The following is a 14,646-nucleotide window of genomic DNA, read 5'->3' on the forward strand; positions in this document are numbered from 1 at the left end:
GCAGATGACGCTATGGCGGGACAAGAGGAGCAGTGGCGGGGAGAGAAAGCGGCGACTATGCCATGTGAGTTGCTGAAGTTGTGCCTTGTGAGGTGGGGATAAGGGATGTGTGTTGTGCATGTGTAGTGAGAGGCGTGGAGTAGCTTTTCCTTTTTGAGGGAGGCTGTTTATTTGTCTAGAACAGATTAGCTTCTTTTCCTTTCTCCCTTGTGAACTGAGAGGAGTGGTTATTATGCCACGAGAGAAGTGTCAAATATTCTAGAAATAGCAAAAATTGTTCTAAAGATAATAGCCAAACAAGTGATCTAGAGAATGTCCTATGTTGCTACAAAGCAGGATGCGACTCACTCCACACATGCATACCATGTATATATTTTGGACTCACTCTACATCACATTTGGTAGAGAATAAAGCTATGAGATATTGAAATTACTGAGATTTTCAAGGGACTTCAATAACGCACTTGAAATAGCATTTCACAACCTATATTCTCTGTTGGCTGATATTCCAACGAGCACAGACACATATATTTATCTATTTTATTTTCATAATCAAGATACATGCAATTATTTTATCATCATTATATTTACATTCTAGATAATAATAATTTATTCGTTACAAGAGTGTGTTGGGTTATTTTGTACTCCCGCCGTTTCTAAATATAAGTCTATATAGATATTTCTATACGAACTACATACGGATGTATATAGACATATTTTAAAGTGTAGATTCACTCATTATGCTCCGCAAATAGTCCGTATTGGAATCTCTAAAAAAAATTATATTTAAGAACGGAGGAAGTTTATGATTTTATGCTCTTCATGTATATGTTGCCAAATTACATTTTTTAATACATTGCAACTAAAAAGAAATAATGGAGATGCAAGTGAAGTGGGAAAATGGAAATACATTGCATCAAGTATATTTGTCGACTGTCACTGGAAATCTTTTCTACACATGTGAAATTCGAAGGGCATCATGTTTCAATATGCAACCAACAAAAATATTAGAAAGCCCGTGGCAACGCACGGGCATTATACTAGTTTCCATAGCAGCTTCCACGTAGGTCTTGATCCATCTGTTCTAGCACTTGACTCCCCAATTCCTTGTTGAGCCATGATCAGATCGCGAGCCATATTGTAAGCAGACCTCACCGAGAACCGACCTTGCTTATCCGGTTGTCAAGCAATAGATTCCGCTTCCAAGTGGCGAGAGGGTTTAATTTTCTGGATTTCCGTGACATCCGCTGGGAGAAAATGTTGCCGGACAAGTGCTCTATTCCAAGAGCCATCAACATTGAGGAGATCTGCCACCCATTTTAATCTGCATCGACGTTTTGGTGTGATCGACCTAAACGAAGGGCCCCTTGGGATCCAAGGATCTCGCCAGATGCGTATCTCTGCTCCGTTGCCAACACGCCAAATACATCCCTACTTAACTAGCTCGAGCCCATATTCAATGGCACACCACGTCGACGATCCATTACCTGTGAAGACTGTATCCGTGATGGAGCCGGACGGATAGTACTTGGCCCGTAGGACCTGTGCACATAGGCTCTCTGGGAATTGTATTAAACGCCATGCTTGACGTGCTAGCAAGGCTTGATTGAACAACCTTAGATCTTTAAATCCCATTCCCCCTCTTCCCTTGGGTCACAGCATACTGTCCCAACTTACCCAATGAGTTTTTTGCTTGCCTTTTTCTGCACCCCACCAGTAGCGGCGAATCATCCTCGTAAGTTCTTCACAGAGGCCAGCTGGTACCTTGAACACACTCATGATATAAACTGGGAGAGCTTGGGCAACTGCTTTAATTTTTATTTCCTTACCACCCATGGACATATGATTATCGCCCCACTCCATCAAGCTCTTTGCTAAACTCTCTTGCAAACTTTTGAGTTTCCCTTTGCTCATTCTTCCCTCCGGCGTCGGGAGGCCAAGATATTTCGCTTCAAATGTCATTTGAGTAACTTGGAGTATACCCTTAATGCTTTGCTGGACTGTTTTTGGACAAGCAGGACTGAACAACATGGAACATTTGTGAGGATTGATCACTTGGCCAGTACCTTTAGCATAAACCTCTAGAACATGTTTTACCCTTTTTGCCTGTTCACTTTCAGCCTTGAAGAACATCAAGGTGTCGTCAGCAAATAGCAGGTGGGAGATCCCCGGAGCTCGACGGCATACTTTGAGCGGTGTGATAGTGGCCTAGATTGCTTCACGATGCAGGAGAGCAGAAAGGCCATCAGCGACAAATAAGAACAGAAAAGGAGATAGTGGATCACCTTGGCGAAGGCCTCTGGACGGGGAGAACGAATCAAGAAGGGTTCCATTGAATTTTACTGAGTAGCTCACCGAGGTCACACATGACATTATCCATTCCACCGAAGCCTGTCCCTTTCCTTCGACACCATCGAAGCAGCCACCAAATGGTAAAAAGACAAATCACCTCTTCGCCCAAGCTCGACGCGGCTCCATCGCTGATCAGCAGCTTTACGGACCTCCAAAGTAGTTTGCCAAAAGCAAAACCATAGCCGTTGAAAGAATCAGACCGGGGCAACATGTACCCGGACACGCCATCAAACTTCAGAACTGACACCCTCGCATGACGACGACGTCGGAGAAGGAAACCAGAACTGCCCGCCTTCGACCACAGACCCAACACAAGATACTCCATCTTCCAGCTGTTACTTGCGTAGACAACCGCCTGCATACTCCTGAACGACAAAACCTCCCTGCTCCATCATGACGTCGGACGATTGGTATAAGAGCATGCTTAATATATCATGTATAGTCATTACTAGGAAATGTGCCCGTGCGTTGCAACGCGATAAACAAATCTTTTCACGTCCCTAGTGGCGACACATCCATAATGTTGTGTGTCCTCTTCACCATATCGCCAATGATAGTCACATTATTCACTTATTCACAATAAAAGTGGTCAATCCTAAGGTAATGGCAGACTAAGGCATAGCCTAGTGGTGGGAAGGGGCTGATGCCTTCCTACCCACTCAGGTTCAAGACATGGTACTTGCAATTTGGATTTGTTGCACCAATTATACTGTAGGGGTTCCCTTACAGTCTTTCTGTCAAAAAAAAAATCCTAAAGTAATGAGCTTGCTTACTCTAGAATGCCACTTCATGAGCTCCTCTCTATACTGTCTGTCTTGTAATTCTGTGGACTTATAATGATGGTGGACGCCATCCTTATATCATCTTTATTTGATTTTTGCACCATTTCTACATTTGTTTGTAATTGCTTTTTCTGATGGTGTGGAATATATGATAGAGATAATTATTGTGGGATAATTTTGAATCAAATAACAAAGGTCCTACGTGATGAAGCTCGATGGCAATGGATGAGAATTCATTTAAAATTTCACAAATGATTTCCCACACCTTCTCCCTCCTATCTAAATCATAAGATATCCCCATCTGACAGCAAATTTAAGATACTAAAACCATAAGGTGTTATCACAGCCTATAAAGGCATGCTCTATACAGTGTAAGCCTTGGCGTCAATGTGTACAAGCTTAGCTTCCTTCTAGCTTTAGAGGCCGCCTCGAACAAATAAACTTGTTGTTTGGTTCCATTTATCAGCAAAAGAGCACGTGCGTCGCAACGGGTATAAAATAAATTTGATAACTTGTGTTGTATTTGAGTGTTTATCTATTGCACTACTAACTCCAAATCCATCCGAATTGAAACAGTTACATATATTGGCTCCAAGGATGCGGTGAGAGATATACTTACTCCTAATAGACCTCAAGTTATACAGATTACTCGTGTGAGTAATTATTCTGTGAATATATTTCAAAGAAAATGACAATCTCTACTCCTAATGGAGCAGTTGGTAGTCTCCGTCGGTTAAATTTCGTCCCACCTCCTCTGGTTTATTTTCGTCCTGAAAAAACCTATGAAAAAAAACCTACGAAAAAAACCAGGACTCGCACGCACGAGCGAGACTGCCCTCGAGGGGAGGCCTCCAGATCCCTCCTCCCATTGCCTGCCCTCCTCGCGATCCTCCCGACGTCCTCGCGCCGCCGTCCTCGCGCCGCCGTCCTCTTCTTCTCTGCGACTCCTCTGTGCCCCACGCCCTGACCGACGTCGGCGAGTCCTCGGCACTCCGCGTGCGCCTCGCATCCAACGCCAGGGAGGATCGAATGACTCCGCCCGCGTCGTCGCCTCCGACGCCGGCCTCTCCTTCACCACCGCCCCTGCCGGCAGGGTCCCCCAAGTCACGGCCTTCCTCGCCTGGGTGTACGTCGCCAACCGGTACGCTCAAGCCCTCTCTCCCTCCCTCTCCTTCCCAGATCTCTCCTCTGCTCAACACCTCTGATCTCCCATTGATTGGTCTGCAGGCCATATGGCAGGACGCGCAGACCCGGGCGATCCTCTCCGGCCTCCTTGAGAAGAGCACCGACAATGTGTGAATCTCTCAACCCCCTTTCTCCGCCCACCTCTCGTTTTTTCTCAATTTTATTCCTGATGGAGGTGCTTAATCGCAGCTCCCCAAAGAGATCTCAGTGGACCACAAGCTGAGGGACCTCGGATGCACGTAATTTTTTGGTTCTCCACTGAAGTATTGAAGGCATTATGACAACATGTGTACCAACTTGTTGATTAAAAATGATTGCATTTCAAAATTTCAATGAACTTCTCACTGGACATTTTGACGCATTGGCTTGAATCTGCATGTTGCATCATTTGTGCACAGTGAAAACTGTATGAACCTGCATTGGATGGTGTATTTGTAGGAAGGTTATCCTTTCTTCAAGGACTGGAAGTTTCCTGGTAAGTGTTCCTTTTCTGAAAAACTCTGTGTTTGTCCACTGTAATATTTTGTTTACATCAGGTTTCTCTTTCCTTTTGTGGGCGTAATGTCGAGACAATAATATTCAGAAAGTTGTTGTTTTAGGGAAACTGCTAACTCCATATGCTAGACCCATATCATTGTTCAGCATGCATAGTGTTCCTATGTCATTTCTATGATGTATTTGTTTCCTTTTATAACACAATAGTCTTCATTTTGGCCATGTACCTTCAAACTGAACCAAAAATGGTTTGTCTGATGACATGTTTGAGGAGATTCTTGATATGAAACAGTAGATATGAGGGTGACCGTTTTTTTGCAAGTTTTGCCTGTGGAATCTTTCTGCAGTTGATAAGAAATGGGCTGGACTTACTTCCGTCTGCAATATTTTTGGTAAAGTGATTCAAGGTATGTTCGATTGCTTACTTAGGATGGTTACTGAAGCTCTTTGGGAACCAAGAAAGACATTCTGTATGTACAAATAACATAGGCCTAAAGTTCGTTTTACATTGAAAATCTATATATGAAATTTTCTGTAACAATCGAAAATTCATTCATTCACTTTGTGAGATGTCACACAACACCATGCTCCAAATTGTTGTCTATTTGATCCTTGTGGCAGAATCATAGTCTCGTGCATAATTGCATATATACTGTGACTGGGCACCAGTACACTTGCAACATTCTAAAAGGTAGTTTGTTATGATTTTTTTACCAAAACTTTTCTTCTACAGTTTATATGCATGCAGAGGATCTTCAACTGGTTTCATCATTTATCTAGGCTATGCAAGGTTGCATAATCATGGATGGTCATTGTTAGGTAATCCAAACAATACCCAGTTTAGTTTTGATGGATTTACTACGAAGTGGTCACGTATGTGATGATAGTTGGGCTGAGTCAGATAGGGGTGCTCTTGGTTGCAGTTCGAAATTTGACCACCTGGCCATATCTGTCTACCAATTTGTTATTATGATTCATCGTTGCTTTTTTACCTTTAGAAAAGACTCCTTGCTCATTCAGTGAAAAATCTGATGACAACTCAATTATGATATCCAGATTGGCCTGATTCTAGATTTGGGGCACGGAATGATGGTCATGGGAATACCCAAAGGTATATATGTATATAATTACCTACACCTACATGTTTATTTCCCTGTTGTGGTTAGTCTTTGGATTTCTAGACACTTATTTTTTCTCTTGGGCACCATAAATATGTAGGACTCGTCAGTATTGTAAAAAAAATGCAAATTAAGCCCTCTGCTATGCTCTTAGCTGCAGTTAACAGATAGCGAATCTTCTCAGAAATTTTCCATATTTGATGTTCGAAAGAAAACTGATCCTTGGCTATATGCACGTTGGATCCTCAATTCTTCATTACTCTTTATTAGCCACAAGCAAGTCTTGTGCTCTTTTTACAGTCAGTACTACTACCACCACAAAAGGCTCCTCCCAGTAGTATAGCAGCTAAACCATCGAAGGCAGTATTAGTGCATGTTTTGGATACAGTCAAATGGATAATCTGATAAGAATATTCTTTATCTGTTAACAACAGGCAGTTTCGGCATTGACTTTTGCAGGTGGGCCGAGGCTGGGCTATGGGATTTGTTTTCCAAACAATTCCAAAAGGGCTAAAGTCTCATTCAAAAGTTTGGGCTTTCCGCTGGAAGCATTCAATGATTTTACTAAAAAAAAACTTAATGCCGCTAGACACGACCGTTGGCTGTAGATTTTTAATTTTTTTTAGTAATGTTGCTGCTGAAACCTTGATTTTTTTTTGTAGTTTCATCGTGGGACAACTGGATTTTAGATGAACTCGGACACATCTCTGTTCCTAGAATGTTGCCATCTTGCTATATGCAAAATAAACTATTGTAATTTATAATATTGAAATTTGTGCAGTGGTTGTTCACGACCAAATTTTGATTAAATGATTTCTATCTTCTATCTCTCCTTTGCACAATAATGAAGATGATTTTGTCCAATTATTTTTGTTCATTCATCCTGGCTTATTCTTCTTATTGTCATATGAAGTTTAGAATATCAGAGTTCTACATTTGCTGCCAACATTTTACAATTTAGCTTCAGTTATTTATTGGTGTGCATTTTTTCCTGGAGAAATTTGAAACCCGGTTTCTTCAGTTTTAGATATTTCTTCAGTTTCCACCCGTGCTCCACATGAAGTACCAATTTTCAGCGGGTAAATTTTCGGTTAGCGAAACTTTTAGATAAAACCTGGGAGTAATGGCTTATCATGCTAGAAGTTTCAAGCCCGTCTCACAATGTTTTTTCGTCAGTGTGTTTGGAAAAATCTTGGAATTAATAGCTTATCACACACTAGAAATCTGGTTGTAACTAGCTCAAACACAAAGCCGTGTTATAAAGCTTGTCGTAAGGAAAACCTGACATGTAATGGTTCCAAGAAGGCGATACATGATTTATTGTTGTGTTTCTGAATGCTGGGTATGCAGAATGTGAGACTTCAAGACATACAGATAGTTATGTACTTCCAAGAGCACCAGTATGTGTTTGAATCAATAGATCAAAGTTTCTTTACATGCTGGCACTTCTACTTCCGATGTTTCTGCAGGATATTGATTTGTTGGTGATGACTCTGAATGTGAGGGTGCTAAGAAGTACATGATGGATTGTGAAGTTCCCTCCATTACATGAAGAAGAATGACAGTAAAGACTTACGTATGGTACCTCCCTGTATTCTATTGTCTTCATCTCATGTATCTTTCTTTTTATATATAGAAATTCCATTGTTAACAAAGGGATTTGACACCCCTAGGGCAGAGGCTACTTACCGATTATCACCTTGCATAGGATGGAAGATGCACACTTGGAGAAGGTCCCGCCAGTCGATCGCCTTTGTACATACCTAGCTCTCCAGTTTTTACTTTTGCTTATTTTATAGTGTTAAAATTGCTTAACTCATTGCTTCTGAAAATATTAGTGAAATCGAGTTGTTGGTGGCCACCTCTTAACCAGAGGAAAAGGTCACCTTCAGCAAGTTGAAGCCAAACGTCTTGCTCTGCTTTTCAAGTAGCAGCTTACAGCTTACGTTCATGCGGCCATGTTGCCTCCTCTCAATTATCTGCACTCTGCAGACAGGCTATCCACCGTAAATTCACGATTTTAGTTTACCTTCATATCTGCTTATTTAAAGTACAAAAGGTTTGTGTCTTGATGTGTTGATAAATGCGAAAATAGTTCATGATATAGACTTTGAAAATTTGTGTCTTTGTAATATCGTAACTCGATTGCAGTTCTTGATGGTTGTCTAATTTTCTTGTATCTTTTGAAGAATGTTAACCTAAGAAAATTAGACAAATCAGTTGTACATAACTTTGCAAATTTAGTATGTCGGCCGCGTTTCTAACTTTATAATAGCAGAGATCATAAGCCATGTGAAAAGTCGTTTTAATAGGAGGCCGAGTCACATGCAAGTGCATGTAGAAGTTCACTCTTATTTTTATTAGAGATAATTTGCACAGTGCTTACCATAATTGTGTTAGTTGCACACTCACTGTGGCCTTGTTAAAATGATTGTCTGCATGACAACTTCCATGCTATAAAGCACTAAGACACACTTGAAGTAATATCTCAAGAAGAAGAAAGGTTATATTGTGGAAAGGGTGTTTAAAATGTTGGTTTGTTGGACAAATGGGCGGCAGAATATACATCATGGACCTACTTAGCAAAGTGAGCAAATGTTGTTTTGTGAGTACGGAATAATGTCTCCATGAGGTGAATTTGATCGTGATTTACATACTTTCTATACTCTATAAGGTTCATGTAGGGAAATATTAATGTAAGAGTGATAGCTCAAGGTTGAACGAGTACAACATTAATGTAGTGTTGAAGCAACATGCCTTCAAAGCATCTATCTTGGTCGCTACAATTTTTTGCTGATTGATTCTAAATTGGTAAGGTGGTTCATAGTGTTAGACTGTCAGACACAAGCTATGATCATTCAACTGCTCCATTATGCAAAAAACAATGTAGTTAGAAATAGTAGAGTGCTAAATATTTACATTATAAGGCTGAATCATCTCATTTGCTAACTGAACCAGATTTATTGAGCATCTGTTCGATGGAAGCTCATTTACCATAATGCTAAATATGTTTTTGAAGCATTGCGGAGGGCTGGTGTAAGAACAATTGTATTGTCCAACTTAAGAACCCATCTCCGGACACTTTTAGAGGCCCTGAAATGAGATCACTTGTTTAATGTAGTCGTTGTATCTGCTGAGGTGGCTACAGATTTATAGAGGAGTAGCCTAAACTAAGCATGTTAGGTGAACCTTCACCATGTATCTAATGTCCTTTGTATGCAGGTTCTACCTTCGGTTTTCTATTAATATTCACCATAAATTCAGTTCTCTGCTTTCTCTGCTAGCAGATTGCAGCAAAAAACTCAAATCCAACAATATTCTTGGAAGCTTGTGAGTTGTTGGGCGGGAAGCCTGAAGAGATTGTACTCAGTCTAAGATGACTAATTTATATGAGTATTCTCGCTATTTGCCTATTCCAGTCACCATTACTTGTAGTGTTTGGAGTGTGCTTGTGCCCTACTCTTGACAGAAGTTAAAATGAGATACTATGTATGATACAAAAATAAAGTCATCCCAATGATTTTTATACTGACATGGTGTCCCGAGCACCCTATGGTGGAGCATCACTCTCCATCATGCTGACAACTTAGATATATGGGTTGAAATAAAAAATAGAGGGTGATGTTGACTTAAACAAAATTTAGGGGAAAATCTTCATGAGGGGGTCCCCTATTCCTCTTGTATCTCCTAACCCTGCCCATGCGATGCGCTCGACATCCATGCCTGTCCCCTAGAGAGTAGGAGAAAGGATGAGTGGAGGAAGGGAGAGATGGAGATATATATATAGAGAGGGAAGGTTTACATGACGATTGTTGTCGACTCAATCAAATATAGTATATGTATTATAGTCTGTAGCAATGTACGGGCGTTCTACTAGTGCAATTAGATGGGGCACTACCGAGATAGAGGAAGCAACCTGAAGTCTTTATCTCAAATTAGTTACCAAAAGGAATAATCAAAAGTGCATGTCAGCCATACATTTTTTTAATGTCCATAATTTACATGCATGAATGATGAACAATCTCTGGAATTTTTAATTCGGCCCCACAAATCATCTCCTCCTTCCAAATCGGGGCTGCTTCATCCGTTTTACGGTGCATGGCATATGCCCTCACACAATGTCAAGAGTTAATTCTCCTAGTTAATCACCCTCACGTTAATCCTGCGTGCATGCATAGCACACCGATTTATTTCCTCCTTAATCTCTCTCCAGTTAATCATGTGTGCATGCGTGCACATGCGCGTCTTAACTCCTTAATTCGCTTTGTCTCTCTCTCATCAATTCCATTGATTCCATAATTTTTCTTGAGATACGGACCCAATCCTTCCCGATTTTTAGGCGGCTTATTGACATGAACTGGCAAGTGTATATAAATCAATCAGATTTTGTGTAAGAAGGCGAGGTGGGACAATATAAGAAGGAAACGCACCTAAAATCTTTACATAACCTGTACCTTTTTTTTAGGGGTTCATAATGTGTACCTTGGTCAGTTGGACGTGTCCCCTAGAATTTAATAAGAGCGCTATGTTTTGAATCCGCAAACTGCACGTATAATTGTTTTTTTTTTGCCTGGGCCACCTCGTGAGTGGGCTAAGGCCCATATGATCGATAAGTCTCACGTGGAAGGACAGAAATCGACACCGTACGAAAATTTGCTAACGACGGACGGACGAAACTTTTACGCAACGGACGAAATTTTTGGGAGGAAGAAGCGATAGCTGCTTTATTATTAGGTAAAAGATAAAGACTTATAGTCACTCATACAAAAGGTTAATTATAAAGACGAGAGAGGAGGATCGCTGACGACTGCAGGCGTTTCGCCGGAGGTTGCTGGTGAGCGCCTGGATTTAGGAGGCGGCGGTCGGGAGGGATTGTTGGCCTCTCTGAGAGGCCCGCGTCATCGTTGATGGCCTCTCCTCAGAGGAGTGGTGCACCATTAGAAGGAAGGGGAAGGAGATTTTGAGGCGTGCTAAAGACCCGGGAAAATGCATCTCCCAGCTTGTCGCGACCGTACCAACTTGGCGTAGGGCAACATGCCGGCAGCTAGGTCTGGCTGGGATTTTGTGTGCAGGGCAACATGCGAGAGGTTCATTGTCGTGACAATGGCCCCGGACGCGTATGTCACGACCGGTTTTTTAATAAAATATTTATTGAGAGACCAATCCCTTTTACGGACCAGTAAAGAAGAATTCCTTCTCACCGGTAGACAATATTTTGGTCACACAAGAAAAAAATACCAGGAGTACTGAATATAATACAAGGTTGAGCGGAGACTGCTCAACAATTTATTACATGAACGCCGATAAAACATAACGGCGGATAGGGTGGCATGACTACTAACTCACGATAACAACGGTGGTGGAAATATCACCGCGAAGTGGGTGATATGCCTCCTGAAAACTACAGCTCTTCGAGCGTCGGAGTGAGGCTCGAGGAGACTTATTGCGGGTGGCGGAAGCGTATATAATACAAGTGACCAATATCCGGGATCGCACAGGACTGACTGGGACTCCTCTAGGCGTCGGACGCACTATCAAACTTTTCATCCAAGAGATCGCCTTCGTCAACATCTGGCCAAATCAACAAGCCAGGTGAGTACTATGAAAGTACTCGCAAGACAGTTCGGACATAAGATATAACAAATGTAAACATGAAGCAAATGAACAGATTAACAAGTGCGTTCAGACATAGAGATAATAATGCATGGGAAAAATAACAGAGAAGTCGGGCGGTAGTCCTCCCGAAATCCCAAAATAAATACTGGGTGCCAAACGAGGGTCTGAATGACTCCTCGAGAGGAAACTGCAAGAATAATAATGCCGCAGTCGGGCGTCAGGGCGACACCACATAAAGGGCTTATAAAAGGAAATAAAAGATAGTGCATGCCGCAGTCGGACGTCTGAGCGACATCACATAAAGGGCTTATATCAAAAGTAAATAATCAATATGCCACAGTCGGACGTCTGAGCGACATCACATAAAGGGCTTATATCAAAAGTAAATAATTAATATGCCACAGTCGGACGTCTGAGCGACATCACATAAAGGGCTTATATTGGGAATAAAAGAAAACATGCCACAGTCGGACGTCTGAGCGACATCACATAAAGGGCTTCATAACTTAACATCTTATTAGCTCAAGAATTTAAATCATATCCAGAGAATAATCGGGCATGAGATAAACAACAGGGTTAGTCCATCCACAGGAGTAACGTTCAGCTAAGTCTACTACTCATGCTCACTTACCGGAAAGAAGAACAAACCACGAGGACTTGACATAGATATGGATACACTGATCACGATACTTGACCATGGATACGATGACTCGAAAGGATTTGACTCTGCAGAGTTTGTACTTTAACCACAGCCAACGGATTTCAGTAGTCACGGGGACTAGTTTCGTCTACGGTGTTTTGGAAGAAACACGTCTAACCAGTACACACTCATTCAACATTCTGAAGCCAGGAATCACCCTCGGCAACGTTCAAGAAAAACCTTGAGACGGGGAGGCTACAACCTCGCGTAGCATGGGATCAAAATTTCTATACGCGCGCTCTAAGGGGTGCCCCCCTCTCGGTCCCAACCGGAAACACCCATGCCCCCTGACCGGATGACTGGCTTTAATCCAGGGCCATGGAACCATCATCCCGGCCCCTCTGTTTGGTGTGTACACGGAAAGAGGTTACCAACTTACTAAACCGCATTCTGGCAGAAAACATGTGGTAGCACGGAAGGGGGAAGAACGATAACGTGACTCCGTCCACGTTAACGTCGGAATTTAACGGATGACGTAAGGCTGGCATGCTACAACAGTACCACCTTACTGCCCTTCATGTCACCACATGACTAGGCCATCTTGTTGGAAATATGCCCTAGAGGCAATAATAAATGGTTATTATTATATTTCTTTGTTCATGATAATAGTCTATTGTTCATGCTATAATTGTATTATCCGGAAATCGTAATACATGTGTGAATACATAGACCACAACATGTCCCTAGTAAGCCTCTAGTCATGGTTTCCTGACTATGGACATTGGATGTCATTGATAACGGGATCACATCATTAGGAGAATGATGTGATGGACAAGACCCAATCCTAAGCATAGCATAAAAGATCGTGTAGTTTCGTTTGCTAGAGCTTTTCCAATGTCAAGTATCTTTTCCTTAGACCATGAGATCGTGCAACTCCCGGATACCGTAGGAGTGCTTTGGGTGTGCCAAACGTCACAACGTAACTGGGTGACTATAAAGGTGCACTACGGGTATCTCCGAAAGTGTCTGTTGGGTTGGCACGGATCGAGACTGGGATTTGTCACTCCGTGTGACGGAGAGGTATCTCTGGGCCCACTCGGTAATGCATCATCATAATGAGCTCAATGTGACTAAGGCGTTAGTCACGGGATCATGCATTGCGGTACGAGTAAAGAGACTTGCCGGTAACGAGATTGAACAAGGTATTGGGATACCGACGATCGAATCTCGGGCAAGTAACATACCGATTGACAAAGGGAATTGCATACGGATTGATTGAATCCTCGACACCGTGGTTCATCCGATGAGATCATCGTGGAACATGTGGGAGCCAACATGGGTATCCAGATCCCGCTGTTGGTTATTGACCGGAGAGGCGTCTCGGTCATGTCTGCATGTCTCCCGAACCCGTAGGGTCTACACACTTAAGGTTCGGTGACGCTAGGGTTGTAGAGATATATGTATGCGGAAACCCGAAAGTTGTTCGGAGTCCCGGATGAGATCCCGGACGTCACGAGAGGTTCCGGAATGGTCCGGAGGTGAAGAATTATATATAGGAAGTCCAGTTTCTGTCACCGGGAAAGTTTCGGGGGTTACCGGTATTGTACCGGGACCACCGGAAGGGTCCCGGGGGTCCACCGGGTGGGGCCACCTATCCCGGAGGGCCCCTTGGGCTGAAAGTGGAAGGGAACCAGCCCTTAGTGGGCTGGGGAGCCCCCCTTGGGCCTCCCCCCATGCGCCTAGGGTTGGGAACCCTAGGGGGGGGGAGCTTCCCCCTTGCCTTGGGGGGCAAGGCACCCCTTCCCCCCTTTGGCCGCCGCCCCCCCTTGGAGATCCCATCTCCCTGGGCCGGCGCCCCCCCAGGGGGCCTATATAAATGGGGGGGGGGAGAGGGAGGGCAGCAACCTACAGCCTTGGGCGCCTCCCTCCTCCCCTGCAACACCTCTCTCTCTCTCGCAGAAGCTCGGCGAAGCCCTGCCGGAGAACCGCTACATCCACCACCACGCCGTCGTGCTGCTGGATCTCCATCAACCTCTCCTTCCCCCTTGCTGGATCAAGAAGGAGGAGACGTCGCTGCACTGTACGTGTGTTGAACGCGGAGGTGCCGTCCGTTCGGCACTCGGTCATCGGTGATTTGGATCACGGCGAGTACGACTCCGTCATCCACGTTCATTGGAACGCTTCCGCTCGCGATCTACAAGGGTATGTAGATGCACTCCCTTCCCCTCGTTGCTAGTATACTCCATAGATGCATCTTGGTGAACGTAGGAAAATTTTAAAATTATGCTACGATTCCCAACAGTGGCATCATGAGCCAGGCCTATGCGTAGTTACTATGCACGAGTAGAACACAAAGAAGTTGTGGGCGTTGATGTTGCCAATTCTTCTTGCCGCTACTAGTCGTTTCTTGTTTCGGCGGCATTGTAGGATGAAGCGGCCCGGACCGACCTTACACGTAC

General features: G+C 43.3%; 3 long non-coding RNA genes across 4 annotated transcripts; all 3 read left to right on the forward strand.

Annotated features, from left to right (window-relative positions):
• The first annotated feature begins 3,943 nt into the window (after positions 1–3,943).
• Positions 3,944–4,621, forward strand: LOC109744155 (uncharacterized). The gene is made up of 3 exons (XR_005754867.3): positions 3,944–4,274; positions 4,361–4,426; positions 4,508–4,621. It is a non-coding gene; the product is annotated as an uncharacterized lncRNA (long non-coding RNA).
• A 738-nt stretch (positions 4,622–5,359) lies between these two features.
• On the forward strand, positions 5,360–6,757 carry LOC141022393 (uncharacterized). Its single transcript, XR_012183687.1, has 3 exons — positions 5,360–5,632; positions 5,870–5,924; positions 6,391–6,757. It is a non-coding gene; the product is annotated as an uncharacterized lncRNA (long non-coding RNA).
• Positions 6,758–7,246: 489 nt separating this feature from the next.
• On the forward strand, positions 7,247–9,459 carry LOC141022396 (uncharacterized). Of its 2 annotated transcripts, none has more exons than XR_012183694.1 (2): positions 7,247–7,507; positions 7,610–9,459. It is a non-coding gene; the product is annotated as an uncharacterized lncRNA (long non-coding RNA). The 2 variants fall into 2 exon arrangements; XR_012183692.1 differs by having other exon boundaries at positions 7,265–7,507; positions 7,605–7,838.
• Positions 9,460–14,646: the final 5,187 nt, after the last annotated feature.

Source organism: Aegilops tauschii, chromosome 1 (genome assembly GCF_002575655.3).
Source record: "Aegilops tauschii subsp. strangulata cultivar AL8/78 chromosome 1, Aet v6.0, whole genome shotgun sequence".
Taxonomy (NCBI): Eukaryota; Viridiplantae; Streptophyta; class Magnoliopsida; order Poales; family Poaceae; genus Aegilops; species Aegilops tauschii.